Source organism: Thalassophryne amazonica, chromosome 18 (genome assembly GCF_902500255.1).
Source record: "Thalassophryne amazonica chromosome 18, fThaAma1.1, whole genome shotgun sequence".
Classification (NCBI taxonomy): Eukaryota; Metazoa; Chordata; class Actinopteri; order Batrachoidiformes; family Batrachoididae; genus Thalassophryne; species Thalassophryne amazonica.
The window spans coordinates 12,595,284-12,616,135 of record NC_047120.1 but is presented as its reverse complement, the minus strand read 5'-3'; the positions used below and the strand labels follow the sequence as shown (position 1 = coordinate 12,616,135).

At 48.8% G+C, this 20,852-nt stretch overlaps 1 long non-coding RNA gene across 1 annotated transcript; it reads right to left on the bottom strand.

The window, feature by feature from the left end:
• Positions 1-396: 396 nt before the first annotated feature.
• LOC117530306 lies at positions 397-19,071 on the bottom strand. The gene is made up of 3 exons (XR_004566295.1): positions 18,984-19,071; positions 1,678-2,028; positions 397-588 (listed from the first exon to the last, which is right to left on the bottom strand). It is a non-coding gene; the product is annotated as an uncharacterized LOC117530306 (long non-coding RNA).
• Between the last annotated feature and the right edge of the window lie 1,781 nt (positions 19,072-20,852).

The following is a 20,852-nucleotide window of genomic DNA, read 5'->3' as shown; positions in this document are numbered from 1 at the left end:
TATAGGGGTTTTTTTTGTACATTTTTTGTCACTTCATGGTATTTTGTATTATACAGATTAACTTCTTTTGTTATTTATATGGTGCGACTTTAATGGAGGTTTAAGTCTTGTTCATTATGGTGAATGGTACTCTATGATAATGCAAAGTGCACTCTGTTGGTAAAACTGAATGACGTGCAATATTTTGACCATCGGGTGGTGCTGTAGTGCAGTTGTGCTTTCTTAAATACCTGTACTGTACATAGTTGTAATGCGAAGTCACCGAGTCTTGTTTTTTTATGTTCAAAAACGTTATTAAAGTAATTATTGTTTATCTTTGTGTTTGTTATTGTTAAGGTTGAGGACCGGGTTGCGTGTTGGACCCAAATGCAGGAGCAGTAAGACAAAGACTGGAGGAACAACCAAACGTTTATTTAATCAAACAGGGGAGACTGCACAGTAGACAGGGCAACTGGACCGGGACCAGGAACTGACTGGACTGGGACCAACCAGAGACCAACAGGACGGGGACCAGGAGGACAACAGGACCAACCAGGGACGGACGGGACCAGGTGAAGTGAGCCTGTGGAGCTACCGGGGCTGGATGAACTGCAAGGGAGATGAGAGGGCTAATGAATATGTGCAAGTGCACCATGAGAATTAAAACTCAGTGTTAACTCAAATAGTTCCTTCAGCTGCAGCTCAGGGACAGAGTTCCAAAAGATGATATAGAGTTCAAATCCAAAGTTCAGTTCAAAGTCAAAGTTCAAATAATGAAAATATAGTTCAAAACCAAAGTTCAGTTCAGGATCCAGTCTCTGTGTTTAGGTTTTCTGTTCTGCACTCCGATAACCAATTACATTAGTCTCAGGACCTTAGCTGTTGAGGTGTTCAGTAAGTGGATTTGTTCACAGAAGGCACCAAATGGTTAAACAGTTCAGTCAGTAGAAAAAGCTACTTTTCAGTGCTCACTGTTCCAGAACCGGCGTTGATGGGGTTAACTGTGATTATAGAATATCTGTTGATCACTTAGCAATGTAGAATGGATCAAAGGCTGATTAATGTGAGACGCAGCAGGTGGAAGAACACAGGAAAAATTCAGCAGAAGCATCTAAGTTTAAACACTTACAGCAGATGGAACGTGACCTTGGAATTAACCTGAATGATCCACATTAAACACAGAAGTTAGAACTAGAACTTACACAGTAAAAGAATCCTGATTGATAACTCAGACATTATTATCCAAAAGCGCAAAGAAGTACATAGACAGTTAGGTTTAGACTGAAACACTCAGAGGAAATAAAGACTACATTAAGCCTGAATGCTTAACTAAGAAAACACAATTAATTTAGTCCAGAGACCTGGAAGCTCCACACGAGTGCTCTCTAAGCATGGAATACCACGAGAGGAAAAACACGATGAGTCATAAACTGCACCTGGAAGTGGCAGTGAAAAAAAAAAAGACAAAGTACATTTTGCGCTTGGAAGCGACAGGTGGAAGAAACACGAGGAGTTAGATTCTGCACCTGGAAGCGGCTGTGAAGAAAGACTAAGAATTATATGCTGCCTGGACATGGAAGCCCACAGCGGAGGAGTTCGACCGTACGCACGGAGCATGAGACTCCAGTCTGAAACAAAAAAATGAAGAGCTGCAGTAGTGGCGATGGAGCGCCAAACAAAAAGGAGAAAAAAGGTTACCGACTGAGAGCGATGGTATGGCACAACTGGCACCCATAGCAACCTGGTTCCGACCAGGGGGAACGCGGAGGTTCTTCTGGAGATGGTGAGGTAGGTGAGGAGAGAATCTGGCCCCGAACCGGACGACACACCAAGGTTAAATGCAGAACAGTGATGAGCTGCCATCAGATTCAGCTGCGAGGCTCCACTCAGCAGAATGAAAGTCAGCGGTGAGATGTCGCTCTGTCACTCCATGCACTGACTTGACAGATGGGGCGGGGCCCATGAGTAACATGACCGGTAGGAGCAGAGTCTTGATGTAATCCACAGCTGACACACCTGTGGCCACTTCACCCAGCAGCTCCACCTCAACTTCACATGGAAACACAGACAAACAAGCTGACCAGAGGCAAACCACAACAGTTATTGCAGTAGACATTAAAACCGGAAATTTGTTCATGAAAATAGCTGTTGTGAGTTAATTTGTGGGATTGTGGGTGTTCTGGACGAAGTTAGTGTTTTCATGGGTGGTGGGGCGGAGGTGGTGGCCACGTTAGTGTGCGCGCGGGGGGGGGGGGCACGCAGGGGGTTTCGCCCAGGGAGTAAATCACTCTAGGACCACCACTGGGTCCTATGGTTAAATTAAAAATGTTCTTTTCTCTCTGTAAAAACCTTCTGCATGCAGCATGATTGATGATGATAAATCAGAATATTATTCCTGTAGGACATGTTTGATGTGTTTCATTATGCTTCTTTGTGCTCCCAAAATCCTCCCAGGTGCAGATAAAAACATTCATACATGTCTGTTTTTGTATGTATGACAGGTGCTCTTGTCCTGAGTGTGGTATAACTGATTGATAAATCCCTTATTGCATCATTAATTTGGGCCTGACCTGGGCAGGTGGTGGAGTGTGAGATGTGCCTTTTACTTTTGCATTAAAAATTAATGAATAATCCAAACGTGAGTTTGATTTCTGCACATCCAGGATATGTTTAACCATAAGCCTGATGCTGAAACAGTTCTGTGATCGTGTTGAAACGTCCACTGTAGAATGTCCAACTCAAAATGACACAGAAAGACAGTGCACCTGTCATGGGATTTGTAAAAATAGTTTAACAGACTACAAGAGAACAACATCTGTCCCTACTGCCTGTTCTCCCACCCTGGAAAAGGAACGGAATCTGTTTTATGCTCATTTTGACAACAATGATGCTGCCACACCGGCCCTGTGGAGAAGAGAACAGAGGAGCAGTTTTGGATGCACACGAGGTGAGACTCTGCCTGCGCAAAATCAACCCCAGGAAGGCCGCTGGGCCAGACCGGGTGCTGGGACGGACGCTCAGAGACTGTGCGGATGAGCTGACAGAGGTTCTCGCTGTCATGTTCAATCTGTCCCTCTTCGCTGCCTGGGTCCCAGCAAGTTTTAAGGCAGCCACAATTATTCCTGCCTATACCTGCCTGAATGATTACCAGCCTGTTGCTCTCACTTCCATCCTCACCAAGTGCCTTACGACAATATACTGAAAAATACAACAACCTTCTCAAGTTCCTGAAGATTTCTTGGTGTTCAGTTAAATCAATTATAACCAAAAATCTAAAGATATAACAATGTGATCAGTCGGTCTGGAGGAGGTCATGCTCAAAAGCTGAGTGACTGTGCATGAGGGAGAACACTGAGGGAAGCCACCAAGACACTCATAACTGAAGGATTGATAAGTGAGGGAAGCCACCAAGACACTTATAGCAACTGAAGTGTTGATAAATTAGGGAAGCCACCAAGACACTCATAACAACTAAAGGATTGACAAGTGAGGGAAGCCACCAAGACACAACACACCTGTGGAAGTGACAAGTAAGGGAAATCAACAAGACATGTTATGTGTCGGACGCAGCTCGGAGAACCGACCAGCGTTTGAAGGACCCAGTATGAAATAAGCAGAGCACGGTACAAAGGCTAACTGAATTTAATACATAACAGTGATACAAAAATAACAGAAAGTGCGGTCTGGCGTGGTGCGCTCCCAGCAGCGCTAACGGTCCGGAGCCAGAAGCTGTTCGGACCCAAGGACCCCGCCGACACCCCCCAGGTGGCCGCAACAAACCGAGTCTGTGAAAGAAGGAACCATTATGTGAGTCCACACTCTACACACAGAGAGAACACTTAAAGGTGTACAAACAGCAAACACTTCCTGGCTTGATTACTAATCAACTTCCCAACCTGCAGGCATGGAACATCCAGTTCACATAACTCCACTGCAGTGGAAGCCGATACATGACTAACATATAGCTCAATATAAAAAGGTGTGAGGGACACCACATTTACTGACTGTATAAATGTTAGTCACAAAATCTAACGTACCTCAAGAAGTGTGCTGACGAGCGTGAGACCTCACCCCCTCTTCTTTCACAGACCGTGCATCACACCCTGGACGTTCTCTGCATCCACTGATGATGAGATGGCTCCGAGACGACGATCTCACCCGTCTGGTCACAAGGTCGAGTCTCTGGCAAATACACACTGTATACTCCAGTCTTAAATGCCACCATGTTCCACTCCATATAGATGCACCTCAGCTGTGAGTCCTGACGAGCCGCAGGTGATCAGGGTGAGGTCCTGATAACCTCAGCAACACAGCCACTCAGTCCCAAATGCAAGCCACCTGGAAGGAAAAACAAAAGACAGAAACAAAAAGGCAGCCAGGCCCCCCAGCCATACAACAGTACCCCACACTCACGGGAAGCCTCCCGGCGACCACACAAACCTGGCCCAGGAGAAACACCCCCCTCCAGGGACCATGGCTGGAAACCGCATCTGCATTCGTCTTCCAATAGAATGGTTGATGTCCTCTCCTCTGGCTGCATCCTTGCCTTTGTTTCAGTCAGTCACTTAGCACAGGTGTGGCCAGGAGTTCTTAAACCTGTGCGGTCAACCTTTATCCAACCATGTGCTGTCATTAGTCATAAAACAAAAAAGACAAACACAAACAACCAAAACATCCCCCCTCCCCAGGGGACCGTCCCATCAAACCCCGGGAAGAGGAGAAAAGAACAACCCCAAACTTAAGCTTACAAATAAAAGTGCTAAAACACCCCCCCCCCCCCCCCCCCCCCAAACGACATGTAGGGACCAACACCCCCCAGAGGACTTCCCGCCAGCTCCAGGAGTAACAACCACAGCCGAGGTCCCTCTGGGATCCAACGTCACCCACGGGGACTCCCAGCGCCTCCCAGAGGACCACTCGTCAACCCCAGGAGACGCCTCCCCTCATGACCAACGGACCCAGCCTCGGCCGACTATGGCTAGATGGACCCACAGCCCTTTCCCCCCCAGAGGACACCACAGTCAAACCCTGAGGGCGGAAACTGGGGGGAAAAAACAAAAGGAGAAACCCCCCCCCCCCCCCCAGGTGCAGAGGTTAGCTGGGAAACGCCCAGCATAACCAAACTGCACCACTCCAGCAACGCCGACACTACGGCTCACCCAGCTGGAGTCAGAGGAGAAGAGAGGGAACAAAAAGACCCCCCCCCCCCCCCCAGGTGCAGAGGTTACCTGGGAAACGCCCAGCATAACCAAACTACACCACTCCAGCAACGCCGACACTACGGCTCACCTGGCTGGAGTCAGAGGAGAAGAGAGGGAACAAAAAGAAAACACCCACCCCCCCCACCCCCCCCACCCCAGGTGCAGAGGTTACCCGGGAAACGCCCAGCATAACCAACCTGCACCACTCCAGCAACGCCGACTCTACGGCTCACCCGGCTGGAGTCAGAGGAGAAGAGAGGGCACAACAAAAAACAAAACAAAAAAAAGAGGAAAAAAAAACAACCCAATTACCCCCCCATGACCCCCCAGGGGACCGTCCCATCAAACCCTGGGAGGTGAAACTGAAAGAAATAAAAAGAAAGACTAACAGACTAACATACAGTTGCTCGGGTCCTTTTTTTTTTTTTTTTTTTTTTTTTTTTTCTTGGCAGAACTGCAGGATCACGACCCCAGACACTAAATAGTGAAAAACAAAAAATAAAATCCCACACAAAAACCAACTCAAAAAACACCCACACAAAATGAACTAACACAAAACAAATTATTGATTTATACCGTCAAGCTCAAACAAATGGAACACACCTGTTCCAACTTCAGAGCTTGACGGTAATGTGACTCAGTCACCAACAGAGGGAGCCAGAGTGCTAAAAAATAAAAAAAAAACCCTTTGGTGACAGAGAAAACAAACGAGCTGCTTTTCTGTGCGCAGCTGTGAGCAACACACAACCAAAAATGTGATTCAACTAAATAACACCGGAGCTGACACAACAGACGCAGTAGCTATCATTACCCGGGGAAACGGGGCTACGACTGTAACACAGGAAGCACTGCGACCCGTGCCACAGAGCTCCGCCGTGCGCGTTCACCCATTACAGACTCACTCCTGCAGCTCCCGTTCAAACCTCTTATCCGGTCGAAGTGCGACGCGAAGCCGTCGCCAGTCACACTCCACCACGACCCACGGATAAGGCACAAACACAGGAACACGGCTGTAAGAGAGCACAAATCAGTATTCAGTAATGGGTCTCAAACACGCACCTTCCGGGCGGAGAGCACCCGCAACTGATCCGGATAACTACTGAACGTCTGCTGCCGCCTTCCCGGCGCGTTACCGTCTCTGCTACCGCTGGGTCCGTGATGTTTGGCCAGAGACTACTGTTATGTGTCGGACGCAGCTCGGAGAACCGACCAGCGTTTGAAGGACCCAGTATGAAATAAGCAGAGCACGGTACAAAGGCTAACTGAATTTAATACATAACAGTGATACAAAAATAACAGAAAGTGCGGTCTGGTGTGGTGCGCTCCCAGCAGCGCTAACGGTCCGGAGCCAGAAGCTGTTTGGACCCAAGGACCCCGCCGACACCCCCCAGGTGGCCGCAACAAACCGAGTCTGTGAAAGAAGGAACCATTATGTGAGTCCACACTCTACACACAGAGAGAACACTTAAAGTGTACAAACAGCAAACACTTCCTGGCTTGATTACTAATCAACTTCCCAACCTGCAGGCATGGAACATCCAGTTCACATAACTCCACTGCAGTGGAAGCCGATACATGACTAACATACAGCTCAATATAAAAAGGTGTGAGGGACACCACATTTACTGACTGTATAAATGTTAGTCACAAAATCTAACGTACCTCAGGAAGTGTGCTGACGAGCGTGAGACCTCACCCCCTCTTCTTTCACAGACCGTGCATCACACCCTGGACGTTCTCTGCATCCACTGATGATGAGATGGCTCCCGAGACGACGATCTCACCCGTCTGGTCACAAGGTCGAGTCTCTGACAAATACACACTGTATACTCCAGTCTTAAATGCCACCATGTTCCACTCCATATAGATGCACCTCAGCTGTGAGTCCTGACGAGCCGCAGGTGATCAGGGTGAGGTCCTGATAACCTCAGCAACACAGCCACTCAGTCCCAAATGCAAGCCACCTGGAAGGAAAAACAAAAGACAGAAACAAAAAGGCAGCCAGGCCCCCCAGCCATACAACAAGACACTCATGACAACTCTGAATGATTGACAAGTGAGGGAAGCCACAAGACACTGACACCTCTGAAGTTTCAGTAAGTGTGACTGGACAGTCTACAACAGCGTTTGTCTGCTACTTCAAGTCACAGCTTGAAGGTCGAGTAGAACACAAAAATTTAGTTAGAATGAGGACAAATGAGCTAAATGTCTGCTACTTCAAGTCACAGCTTGAAGGTCGAGTAGAACACAAAAATTTAGTTAGAATGAGGACAAATGAGCTAAACTTGGATCTTTCACAAGGCGTCTGGCAGAGATGAACTGAGATTTTATTTTATTTTTTAATGTCCATTTTAAGTTTCTATTAGCTTTGACCAAATCATTACTTTATGTTTGCAGGAAAAAGAGAAAAATCCAGGGGAACCCGTATGCAGATAAAATCAGCAAAAACAATTTTTCAGTGAAGTTGATAAGAAATTTAAATATTGTGTTCTGATGTCCTGGATTTTAAAGACTGTTATTCTTGTGTGTGTGTCTGATTGTTGAACTTTCAATGTAACTGGTTTGACGGGTTTGTCAGAGATGTCATGTTTTTACTGGAAATCCTTCTCTCTGTCTTTCACTTTAGTTCCTGGGTTTGAGGTGGAGGTTTAGCTGAGAGGTTATTTTGTTTTTTAATTCTCTTTTGGACTCTTGTCTGTGTTTTTGTCTCTTCTGTTGGCTGCTAGTAATCAGATAAATATTGTCTTTTACTTTCAGATGTCATAGTGTTAGATTATAGTTTGTTTCCTCCGTCTGATTGTGGTGGTATTTTAGATTGTTCCTGATGGTGGAAGAGGTTCAACCAGCAGATCACATGTTGTTATTAAGTGGATGAATCAGGCAGTCATGGTGGTTGTTCAGGAAATCAGACATGAAGATGAACATTTTCACTCAGGTTTCACTGCTCTTCAGTCAGAACACTCATTTTGTTCTGCCCTCTGACAGGCGGGATGCACGGGGATGGTAGGACACAAATGCACAGCTCCGGCAGACAGCTCTGTTTGTTAGTGGTCTTTACTAAAGGAAAATGCAGAGGTCGGTACATGAGCAGGCAGTCCAACAAAAGCAGCAGTACAGAAATCATCAGGCAAATGGTGTGGTAAAAACAACAGGCAGGAGGTCAGGTATACACTATGAGGCAGGCAGGAACAAGAACACAGGTACAGAGCTGGAATGCAGGCACAAGGCATGACAAACTGGTGGAGAACAATACCACCCAGTGAGCTTATAAAACCCCAAGTGGCAATCTGCAAATCAGGAACAGGTGCACATGGAAAGCACCAGAAGCAGGGCGTGGCCAGAGAGTGAAAGAGAAACACCCATTACCAAGAACCAATAAGAGAAACAGAGACAGACAGACCCAAGCAGAAAAATCCCAACAAAAGAGTAAATAAACCAAAAACCTGATAACACAAAAGAACAAAACTCAAGCCCTGACAGCACCCCCCACCTCCATGGCCGACCCCGGACGGCCCAGGCGAACCAGGATGAGAGGAGTGAGAACAAAGAGGTAATCCACGACCGCTCCTCAGGGCCATAACCCTCCCAATCCACCAAATACTGAACCCCACGGCCACAGCGGTGAGAGGCAAGGAGCCGCCGCACCGCAAACGCCGGGCCACCATCCACGAACCGGGCGGACGGAGGGGGAATGGCAGGAGGGCACAAAGGACTGGACCTAGCAGGTTTAATCTGACTGGTATGAAAGGACGGATGAATGCGGAGTGACCTGGGGAGACGAAGACGAACAGAAATGGGGTTAATAATTCTGGACACAGGAAATGGACCGACAAACCTGTGAGCCAGTTTACGAGACAGTCCTCTCAATTTCAGATGGCGGGTAGAAAGCCACACTTTTTGACCGGGAACATAGGCAGGAGCAGGGGACCTTCTACAGTCAGCGGCAGACTTATAGGCCTGTGAGGTGCAAACTAAAACCCTCTTGGCCCGCTCCCACATCCGTTGGCAGCTGAGGATGAGACGAAGTGCAGAAGGAACCAAAGAGTCGAGATCAAGAGGAGGAAACAGAGGGGGTTGATGACCAAAAAGGACGTGAAAGGGTGAGTAACCAGTAGATGCTGAAGGCAAATGATTATGGGCTAGTTCAACCCAGGGCAGTTGGACGGACCAGGTGGCAGGCTGCTGGGAGGCTAAAATTCGGAGTCCCTTTTCCAAATCTTGGTTGACCCGTTCGGTTTGACCATTGGCTTGTGGATGGTAACCCAAGGTTAAACTAGCTGAAACCCCAAGGAGACGGCAGAATTCCCTCCAGAAGTGTGATACAAATTGAGGACCCCAATCCGACACAATATCCTGGGGAAAACCATGGATTCTAAAGATGCTCATAAGCATCACCTCCGCGGTTTCCTTGGCTGAAGGTAACTTGTGCAGGGGAACAAAATGAGCCATTTTGGATAATCTATCAACTACGGACAAAATCACAGTGTTTCCTCTAGAGGGCGGAAGACCAGTTACAAAATCCATAGTAATGTGTGACCATGGATGAGCAGGAACAGGCAACAGTATTAACAATCCTGCAGGAGGGCGATTGGGCCTCTTATGCATAGCACAGGTTTGACAAGCATTAACATATTCGGTTACATCATTCACCATTCCCGGCCACCAAAATCTCTGCTGAAGTACCGACTGAGTCTTTTTTATACCCGGATGGCAAGCAAAGCGGCTGTCTGTCCCCACTTGATTACTTCCTCCCTGAGTGCGGCAGGAACAAAAAGCCTATCAGCAGGACAGGCGGATGGCACCGGAACCCCATCAGCTGCCGACCGGACTCTCGTCTCGATTTCCCATGTGAGAGTGGAAACAAAACAGGAAGCAGGCAGGATGGGTTCAGGATCTGCTGGGGCGTTGACAGGTTCCCCTTGACGAGACAAGGCATCGGGTTTCCCATTTTTTGTCCCAGGCTGGTATGACAACACAAAACTGAATCTGCTAAAAAATATTGCCCACCTAGCTTGACGAGCGTTAAGGCGTTTGGCCAATCTCAAATACTCCAGATTTTTATGATCGGTATAAACCAGAAAAGGTGTTTGTGCCCCCTCCAGCCAGTGGCGCCACTCCTCCAAGGCCACATTTACCGCCAACAGCTCACGGTCCCCGATGCTGTAATTTCGCTCAGCAGGTGTCAACGTCTTGGACAAATAGGCGCACGGATGCAGCCTATTGTCTTCAGCACATCATTGAGACAGTACCGCACCCACTCCAAAATCAGAAGCGTCTACCCCTACCATGAACTGTCGGGCGGGGTCAGGGAGGAGCAGCACGGGGGCCTCAGTAAAGCGATTCTTTAAGACCCTCAAAGTGTTCTCGCACGCCGGAGTCCAGGAAAATGACCGGAGGGATGATGTGGCGTCATGAAGAGGAGCTGCAATGGAACTGAAATTACAAATGAACTTGTGGTAGAAATGAGCGAAGCCCAGGAATTTCTGGACCTCCTTACAAGAAGATGGAACAGGCCAATCTCGTACCGCAGCCACCTTGGCAGGATCCATTTTAATTTCACCTTCTGAAATCACAAACCCCAAGAAAGAAACAGAAGATTGGTGAAATTCACATTTTTCAGCTTTGACAAACAGGCTGTGGCTTAACAGGGTCTGAAGTACGGTGCGAACATGTTCAATATGCAAATCTAGATCAGGTGAGAAAATCAAAATATCGTCCAGATAAACAAATACAAACTTATTCAAATAGTTCCGCAACACAACATTTACCAGGTTTTGAAACACAGCTGGGGCATTTGTGAGACCAAATGGCATCACTAAATATTCATAGTGCCACGAGGGTGTATTGAACGCCGTTTTCCACTCGTCTCCTTCTCTGATCCAAACAAGATGATACGCATTATGGAGATCTAATTTCGTAAACACCGTAGCTCCTTCCAATAACTCAAAAGCTGATGAGATGAGCAGCAGAGGATAACGGTTCTTAATGGTAACTTCATTAAGCCCCCGGTAATCAATGCATGGGCGGAGTGATTTATCTTTCTTCTCCACGAAGAAAAACTCCGCCCCAGCAGGTGACGAGGAGTGACGAATTAGCCCAGCTGCTAAGGACTCCTGTATGTACTCGTTCATTGCGTGGCGTTCAGGTGCCGACAGAGAAAATAGTTTTCTCCGGGGTGGGCTTGCCCCAGGAAGGAGCTCGATGGCGCAATCATACACACAATGAGGAGGTGACAGGAAGTGAGGGTTGGACACAAATGCAAGGCTCAGTCAGGCAGCTCTGGTTGGAAGACTTTAGTGAGGATAATAGCAAAGGTCAGTACACGGGAAGGCAGTCCAAGAAACACAGCAAAAGTACAAAAATCATCAGGCTTAGACATGGTCAGAATACACAGGCTGGAGGTCAAGAACACGAGGAGGCTGGAAGTACAAGGGAACACTGGAACGAGAGCTGGAAAGAAGGCACAGTGCGCATCAATCTGGCGAAGGAACAGAGGAAAATGAGTAGTATTAATACATCCCAGTAATCAACAGCAGATTGATAGCAGGTGCACAAGGAGGAGCCCAAACCAAGGGTGTGGTCAAGAGAGCAGAGGCACACCCACCACCACGAGAGACAGAGAAACCAAAACAGGAAAAGATCACACAGAGGAACAGAAAAACCAGAGAGCAACCACAATAAATAAAGACAAAACCGAGCAAACTCACATCCTGACAGTACCTCCCCCCCCGCCACGGCCGACCCCGGGTGGCCCGGGCGCGGCAGGGTGAGCAGCATGAAAAGCGCGAATAAGACTGGGATCCAATATAAAGCGGGAGGGAAGCCAGGACCGCTCCTCAGGGCCATACCCCACCCAATCAACTAAATACTGAAAACCACGCCCGCAACGACGAGAAGCCAGGAGCCGGCGCACGGAAAAAACAGGACCACCATCCACACACCGGGCGGACGGCGGGGGAACGGCAGGAGGGCACAAATCACTCGACCGAACGGGTTTGACACAACTGACATGAAAGGTGGGATGGACACGCATGGACCGGGGAAGATGAAGATGAACTGAGACCGGGTTGATGACTCTGGAGACCGGGAACGGACTGATAAATCTGGGAGCCAACTTCTTGGGCACGCCCCTGAGAGAGAGGTGGTGAGTCGAGAGCCAAACCTTCTGACCTGCAACATAAGGCGGCGCAACAGACCTCTTGCGGTCCGTGGTGGCCTTGTAGGACGCCGTGGAACGCAGAAGAATCCTACTCGCCCGCTCCCAGGTACGACGACAACGGAGGATAAGACTAAGTGCCGAAGGGACTGGGGAGTTAAGATCCACCGAGGAGAAGAGTGTGGGCTGATGACAAAAAACCACATCAAACGGAGAGTAACCGGTAGAGGAAGAGGGCAAGCTGTTATGCGCAAGTTCAACCCATGAGAGCTGATCTGACCAGGAGGAGGGATTACGTGATGCTAGCAACCGAAGCCCCTTCTCCAGCTCTTGATTCAACCGCTCCGCCTGCCCATTGGCCTGTGGATGGTAGCCCGAGGTTAGACTGGAGGTGACCCCGAGAAGACGGCAAAACTCCCCCCAAAAGTGGGACACGAACTGCGGACCCCGGTCTGATATGATGTCCTGAGGTAACCCATGTAAACGGAAGATGTGATTTAACATGACCACTGCAGTTTCCTTAGCCGTCGGTAGTTTGCTTAGGGGAATAAAATGAACCATTTTAGAGAAACGATCGACGACAGTCAGGACAACCATATGCCCCTTAAACGGTGGGAAACCGGACACAAAATCCATAGCTATGTGAGTCCAAGGACGACTCACCACCGGTAAAAGCTGACTTGCGCCTGCGGGCGGTTGGTTGGTCGATTTGTGCCTAGCACACGACTGACAAGCGGTCACATATTCAGAGATGTCCTTGACTAGCCCTGGCCACCAAAATCTCTGCTGCACATTGTACACGGTTTTCGTAATACCTGGATGACAGAACATGCGAGTGTCGTGACATGAATGAATGGTTTCGCCCCGGCGGGCCGGACGAACAAAAAGCTTCCCCTGCGGACAGCCAGCGGGAGCATTACCCACCGCTGATCGGATGCGGTTCTCTATATCCCACGTCAGGGTGGCTACAAAACAGGAAGGAGGTAAAATGGTTTCTGGCTCTACGGGTGCATCCCCGAGTCCACTAGTCGGGATAAAGCGTCGGGTTTTCCGTTCTTAGTACCCGGACGGTAGGACAGGATGAAGTTGAATCAACTGAAGAATATTGCCCAACGTGCTTGTCGGGAGTTGAGGCGCTTGGCGGTGCGGAGATATTCGAGATTTTTATGCTCGGTGTAAACTATGAATGGGTTTTGTGCCCCCTCCAGCCACCACTCCTCCAAAGCCACTTTGACTGCCAACAGTTCGCGATCGCCGATCCCATAATTACGTTCAGCCGGGGACAGCTTTTTGGACAAAAAGGCGCATGGATGCAACCTATTGTCAGTGGGGTTTATCTGGGACAAAACTGCCCCAACACCCACATTGGAGGCATCAACTTCGACCACGAACTGCCGAGCGGGGTAAGGGAGGAGCAGCACAGGGGCCGTGGTAAAGCGATTCTTTAGGACCTGGAACGTCTCATCACACTCGGGTGTCCAGACGAATGGATGGAGGGATGAGGTCACTGCATGAAGCGGAGCTGCAACAGTACTAAAACCACGGATGAACTTGCGGTAGAAGTTGGCGAACCCTAAAAATCGCTGAACCTCTTTGCGGGATGAGGGAACTGCCCACTCCTGAACCGCCGTCACTTTAACAGGATCCATTTTGATTTCACCAGCGGAGATAACAAAACCCAAAAAAGAGATTGTGGATCTGTGAAATTCACACTTTTCCGCCTTCACGTACAGTCCATTTTGCAACAAGGTCTGTAATACTTGACGGACATGATGTGTGTGCGTAACCGGGTAGCGGGAGAATATCAGAATGTCATCTAAATAAACAACGACGAATTTATTAAGGAATTCCCGAAGTACATCGTTGATGAGATTCTGGAATACTGCAGGCGCATTAGTGAGTCTGAATGGCATTAGTAAGTATTCATAGTGCCCGGAGGGGGTGTTGAAAGCGGTTTTCCATTCGTCCCCTTGTCTTATTCGGACTAAAGGGTATGCGTTTTGTAGGTCAAGTTTGGTGAAAATTGTGGCCCCTTCTAACAACTCAAACGCTGATCAAACTAGCGGGAGTGGGTAACGGTTCGTTATCATGATGTCGTTTAACCCCCGGTAGTCTATACAGGGACGGAGCGTCTTATCTTTCTTTTCCACAAAAAAAGAAACCTGCCCAGGCGGGTGATGAAGAAGGACGGATCAACCCTGCAGCCAAAGACTCCTGAATGTACTCATTCATGGCATGACGTTCAGGAGCCGAAAGAGAGAAAAGCTTTCCCTGAGGCGGAGACGTCCCGGGGAGGAGCTCGATTGCGCAATCATAATTGCAGTGGGGTGGTAACGATTTAGCTCTGGTCTTGCTGAAAACGGCTGCTAGGTCATGGTAGCAGTCTAGGACATTATTACATGCTGGACTCCATGAAACAATCTCACTTCAATCAAAATTGGGCCCATGACGCTGTAATCAGGGGTGCCCCAGTATAATCGGGTGACTCATCTGATCCAGTACATGAAAACTGATGGTTTCTGAGTGTATGTGGGAAATTATCATTTTAACCTGCTGTGTACGGTGTGTGATTTGGCCCAAAACATGCCCATCTACTGCACATACCACCAGTGGACGAGAGATCTTAAACAGCTTAAGGTGAAGGGACCTGATGAGACAAGACAAAATCAGATTGGCATCTGAACCAGAATCAACAAATGCGGATACGGTTATGGAGGAATGGTCAGATATTAATTCGGCTGGGACTATATTTCGAGAAGAAACAAAAGGAATGGAATTGAGACTCACCCGCACCTCTGATCTTGGCCGCCTGGTGGCACCCCTGGCTTGACAAGTGGATATCAAATGCCCTGACTGTCCACAGTAGAAACAGAGTCCGCCCTCACGGCGGCGCTGTCGCACCACCGGAGAGAGCTGGGTATGTCCCAACTGCATCGGTTCCTCTGAGCTGTGAGGAGGAAGGTCGAGCCGAGCGTGGGAGAAGGAAGGCCGGCTCGGAGGAGTGTCGGTACGCAGTTCCAGGAAGCGACTCCCACGTTGAGGTCGATCCTGCAGGCGACGGTCTGTTCGGATGGCCAGTGCGACCAGGCTGTCCAAGTCGTCCGGCAAATCGACCGCAACAAGCTGCTCTTGGATGTCGGCAGACAGTCCCTGAAAAAAGACGTTGAGTAGTGCCGCCGGGTTCCGTTCACTCACTGCTGCTAGAATACGGAAGTCGACTGTGTAATCGGCGACCCGGCAGCTCCCCTGCTTCAGCCTCATGAGAGCGCGCTGCCTCATGCCCTGGAGCCGTGTGCTGGAATATCTGCTCCAGTGCGGTGGTGAATGTGGTGAGAGAGGTACAGGCTGGTGACTGGCGACCCCACTCAGCGGTGGCCCAGACTGCCGCTCGACCGTTCAGCTGAGTGATCATGTAAGCGATTTTTGCTTTGTCGTTAAGGAACATCGTGGACATCAGTTCGAAGTAAAGTTCGCATTGCGTGATGAATGGTCTTACGTCTCCGGACTCGCCTGAAAAGCGTTCTGGTTGCGACAGCTGGTTACACACCACTGGCGCTGAAACAGAAGCTGGTGAAGCGGCTGTCGGTACTGGTGGTGGTGGGCTGGCGCCACCGGTGGCCGCATCCAATGGAGTCTGAGGGCTGATTCGTGACAGTAACTGATTCATTTGCTCGGTGACAGAAGACATGAATGCATCCTGGCGTTTGGCGAGTTCGCCAAACCCGGAGCTGAACGCAGCAAGCTGGTCTTCCTGCTGCGCCAGCTGTTTGCTGTGGTGACGTACCGCCATCTGGTATGCATCTGAGCCTGCTGCGTCCATAGTTGGCCAGACTGATCTGACAGGAAGTGAGGGTTGGACACAAATGCAAGGCTCAGTCAGGCAGCTCTGGTTGGAAGACTTTAGTGAGGATAATAGCAAAGGTCGGTACACGGGAAGGCAGTCCAAGAAACACAGCAAAAGTACAAAAATCATCAGGCTTAGACACGGTCGGAATACACAGGCTGGAGGTCGAGAACACGAGGAGGCTGGAAGTACAAGGGAACACTGGAACGAGAGCTGGAAAGAAGCACAAGGCGCATCAATCTGGCGAAGGAACAGAGCAAAATGAGTAGTATAAATACATCCCAGTAATCAACAGCAGATTGATAGCAGGTGCACAAGGAGGAGCCCAAACCAAGGGCGTGGTCAAGAGAGCAGAGGCACACCCACCACCACGAGAGACAGAGAAACCAAAACAGGAAAAGATCACACAGAGGAACAGAAAAACCAGAGAGCAACCACAATAAATAAAGACAAAACCGAGCAAACTCACACCCTGACAGGAGGTAGTGATTTGGCCCTGCTTTTGCTAAAAACTGTAGCTAAATCATGATAGCAAGCAGGAACTCCACTGAGATCCGGGTTAGCAACAGGCTGAGAGAGAACTGATCTTGAAAGACAGGAGTTATCACAAGCTGGGCCCCATGACACAATTTTCCTCTCAGCCCAATTAAAATGAGGACAGTGCTGCTGTAACCAGGGGTGCCCCAGAATAAGCGGATGTGTCATCTTGTCAAACACATTAAAACTGATCATTTCGGAGTGATTCTCTGTCACAATCAAAGAAACAGACTGAGTGCAGTGAGTGACACGTCCCAATTCACGGCCATCCACAGCACGCACCACCAGAGGGCGTGAGAGCTCTACTAAATTCAGATGCAGGGACCTGGCAAGAAATGACTGAATTAAATTTGCGTCAGAACCGGAATCAATGAAGGCTGACAAGGAAACAGAGGAATACTCAGAGGAGAGCCTCACAGGAATAACATTTTGTGCTGTGGATGGAGAAATAGAATTTAGACTCACCCATATGTCTGACTTTGGCCGCAAGGTGGCACCCTTGGCTAGGCAATGACTAATCATGTGTCCTGAATCACCACAGTAAAAACAAAGTCCACTGTCACGACGACGCTGCTTCTCAGCGGAGGAGAGGTGAATGCGGCCCAGCTGCACGGGCTCCTTCGTGCTGCGATGCGGAGAATCAGCGTCGACCTTACTGGAGGAGGTGCAGAGAGGGGGAGATACAGAGCGGCTGGCTGGGAGCTGGATGGCGTGCCGTGGAAGGTCTTGCAGGCACTGGTCGGTCCGGATGGCGAGAGCGCTGAGCTGATCCAGGTCGTCGGGGAGATTCACAGACACCAGCCGATCCTGAATCTCTTCAGCCAAGCCCTGGAGAAAGACGTCCTGAAGAGCTGCGAGATTCCAGTCACTTTTAGCAGCCAGGATGCGGAAGTCTACTGCGTAATCGGAGACTCGTCTTCCCTGCCTCAGCCTCATGAGGGATCGAGCCGCTTCACGGCCCGGAGACGTGTGCTGGAAAACCAACTGCAAAGCAGTGGTAAAAGCCGGAAGAGAGAAGCAGATGGCGGATTTACGACCCCACTCAGCTGTTGCCCACGCCAACACATGACCAGTCAGGTGAGTGATGATGTAAGCTATCTTCGTCCTGTCGGACGGGAACTTACAGGCCATGAGCTCAAAGTTCAACTCACACTGTGTTATAAACGGTCTGACGTCACCTGATTCGCCTGAGACAGCAGGTTGCAGTACTCAGGTGCAGGTGTAGAAGCAGGTGCTGACAGCCCCAGTGGTCACGAACTGGTACTGTCGGTGGTCGTCATGAGGGAAGCCTGATGATCAAGTCTGGTTAACAACTGATTCATCTGAGTGCTTACCGACTCCATAAACGAGTCTTGACATTTAGCGAGATCGCTAAACCCGGAAGTCAGAGCAGTGAGATGGTCTTGCTGCTGTGTGAGCTGCTTACTGTGACAGCGTACTGCTGACTGAAATGGGTCGGAGCCGGCTGCGTCCATCCTTGGCCAGTTTGTACTGGCAGGCTGGATGCACGGGGATGGTAGGACACAAATGCACAGCTCTGGCAGACAGCTCTGTTTGTTAGTGGTCTTTACTAAAGGAAAATGCAGAGGTCGGTACATGAGCAGGCAGTCCAACAAAAGCAGCAGTACAGAAATCATCAGGCAAAATGGCGTGGTAAAAACAACAGGCAGGAGGTCAGGTACACACTATGAGGCAGGCAGGAACAAGAACACAGGTACAGAGCTGGAATGCAGGCACAAGGCACGACAAACTGGCGGAGAACAATACCACCCAGTGAGCTTATAAAACCCCAGGTGGCAATCAGCAAATCAGGAACAGGTGCACATGGAAAGCACCAGAAGCAGGGCGTGGCCAGAGAACGAAAGAGAAACACCCGTTACCAAGAACCAATAAGAGAAACAGAGACAGACAGACCCAAGCAGAAAAATCCCAACAAAAGAGTAAATAAACCAAAAACCTGATAACATAAAAGAACAAAACTCAAGCCCTGACAGCCTCACTGTCTGACAGCTATGCAGATAGATAAACTCTTCCACAAGTGACAGGTGTGTAGTCTTTTAATTGACGTATCCTTCACTTACAGAGTGAAACTGGGAACAGAAATGAATAAACAGTATTAAAACTGTGCTACCATGTTTGTATGTCGATCTCAAAGCAAAAAATATCGCTAGCAATACAACAAACAAAATAAATGTAATTCTTCTTCAAAGTTTGAAAATAATGTCCAATATTCTCTCCAAATATCATAACAAACATAAATACTCACAAGCAATGCTTTCTGTAAGGCAACAAAGGAAGGATGGATGTGGATCTCATCAGAAAATAAATGTGCTGTCAGCCATTTTCTACATCTGGACTTTCTTTAACTCTCTTACAAAAACGGTGCTGAAACACAATACAATCGACTCCTTAGCCTCCTGCTGGTGGGAGGGAAAACTACACCGGCGCACCTCTTGCTGGTGGGAGGGAAACTACACCAGCACACTCCCCGCCTGACGTCCACAGGATGTCACTTCTAGGTATGAGGACTAATGTCTTCCCTGTCAGAGTTGCGCAGCAGTAAGACAGTCTCAGTAACTGGCCTCAGGAAGGTTTTGCAGGTACCATCAGAGGCAATCTTTATCTCAACCTTCCGTACCTTCCCATCTCGACTAGGGAAGGTGTTGATCACGACCCCCGTGGGCCAGTGGCTCCTTTTAGCCTGGTCGTCCTTCAGAAGTACGAGATCTCCCTTTTGTAGGTTTGGCCTCTCTGAATGCCATTGTCTCCGACCCTGCAATGTTGGCAAGTACTGAGTTCTCCAGCGAGTCCAGAAAACATTAGAGAGATGCTGCACCTGTCTCCATTGACGTCCGTATAAGTCTGACTTGTCAAAGCATCCAGGTGGTGCAGATGGCGATCCAGTTTTCTGGGTGAGGAGGGTTGCAGGAGTAAGAACGTATGGACAGGGAGGATCAGTTGAGACTGGAATAAGCGGTCGGGAGTTTACAATGGCGGTTACCTCGGCTAGAAGAGTAATGAGAACTTCATGAGTAAGCACATGAACTGGGTTGGTGGTTAACATCGAGTCGAGTATGCGCTTCATGGTCCCAATCATGCGCTCCCAACTTCCTCCCATGTAAGAAGCATGAGGTGTGTTAAAGATCCATGTGCATTCGTTCTTACTTAAGAAATGTTGTATTTCCTGGTTATTGCATTGGTTGGAAGTTATCCCAATCTCCTTGCTGGTCCACGAATGGAGATGAACCGTCGTAATGCAGTGATGAAACTGGATGACCCCATCGACTCGATTGCCTCAATATGAATGGCTCTGGTACTCAAGCACGTAAAAATGACAGCCCAGCGTTTACTGTTGGCTAGGCCTCCACGTGTGCGATGAGAACTGATAGTCCAGGGTCCAAAGACGTTGACACCTACATAAGTGAAAGGTGTGCAGACTGTTACGCGGTCCTTTGGTAGGTCGGACATCTTTTGGGTTTCTGTATTCGATCTCAATTTGCGACATGTGACACAACGGTGAATGACAGAGCTGATACAATGCTTACCGCCGACAATCCACAGGCCAGCTGTTCTAACAGCTCCCTCTGTGAAATGGCGTCCCTGGTGCTGTACATGCTGGTGGTAATGTCTCACCAGGAGTGTAGTCAAATGACACTTCCCTGGGATGATGAAGGGATGTGCTTCATCGTTTTGCAAGTCTCCTTGTGAAAGACGACTTCCCTTCTAAGGCAGTCTGAGTCATCTTTGAAAGGTGACAGGTTTCCGAGGGGACTTTGTTTGGGTATCTCTTTTTGGGCTTCAATGCATGCAAATACTTCAGGATAAGCCTCGTGTTGAAGACAGCTTAGGACAACAGTCTTTGCCTTTGCATAGTCCTCTCGGGTGACGTTCGTGCAAATATGCCAACCTTGGCACCCACTTTCAGAGTCATGTCCTTTGAAACATCTGACAATATGGACAAGCCTTGCTATAGCTCTTAGCAGTGATCTCCATGTAGAGAATGACTCGAAACGACTTGGATCCAGGAAAGAATCTGTAAGGCCAGTAGCAAGGGCTGTTACCATAGGACGAATCTCTGGGTCTGATTCAGGATCAACTAGCCCAAACGATTCAGTCTCATTCGTGTTTGATCGAA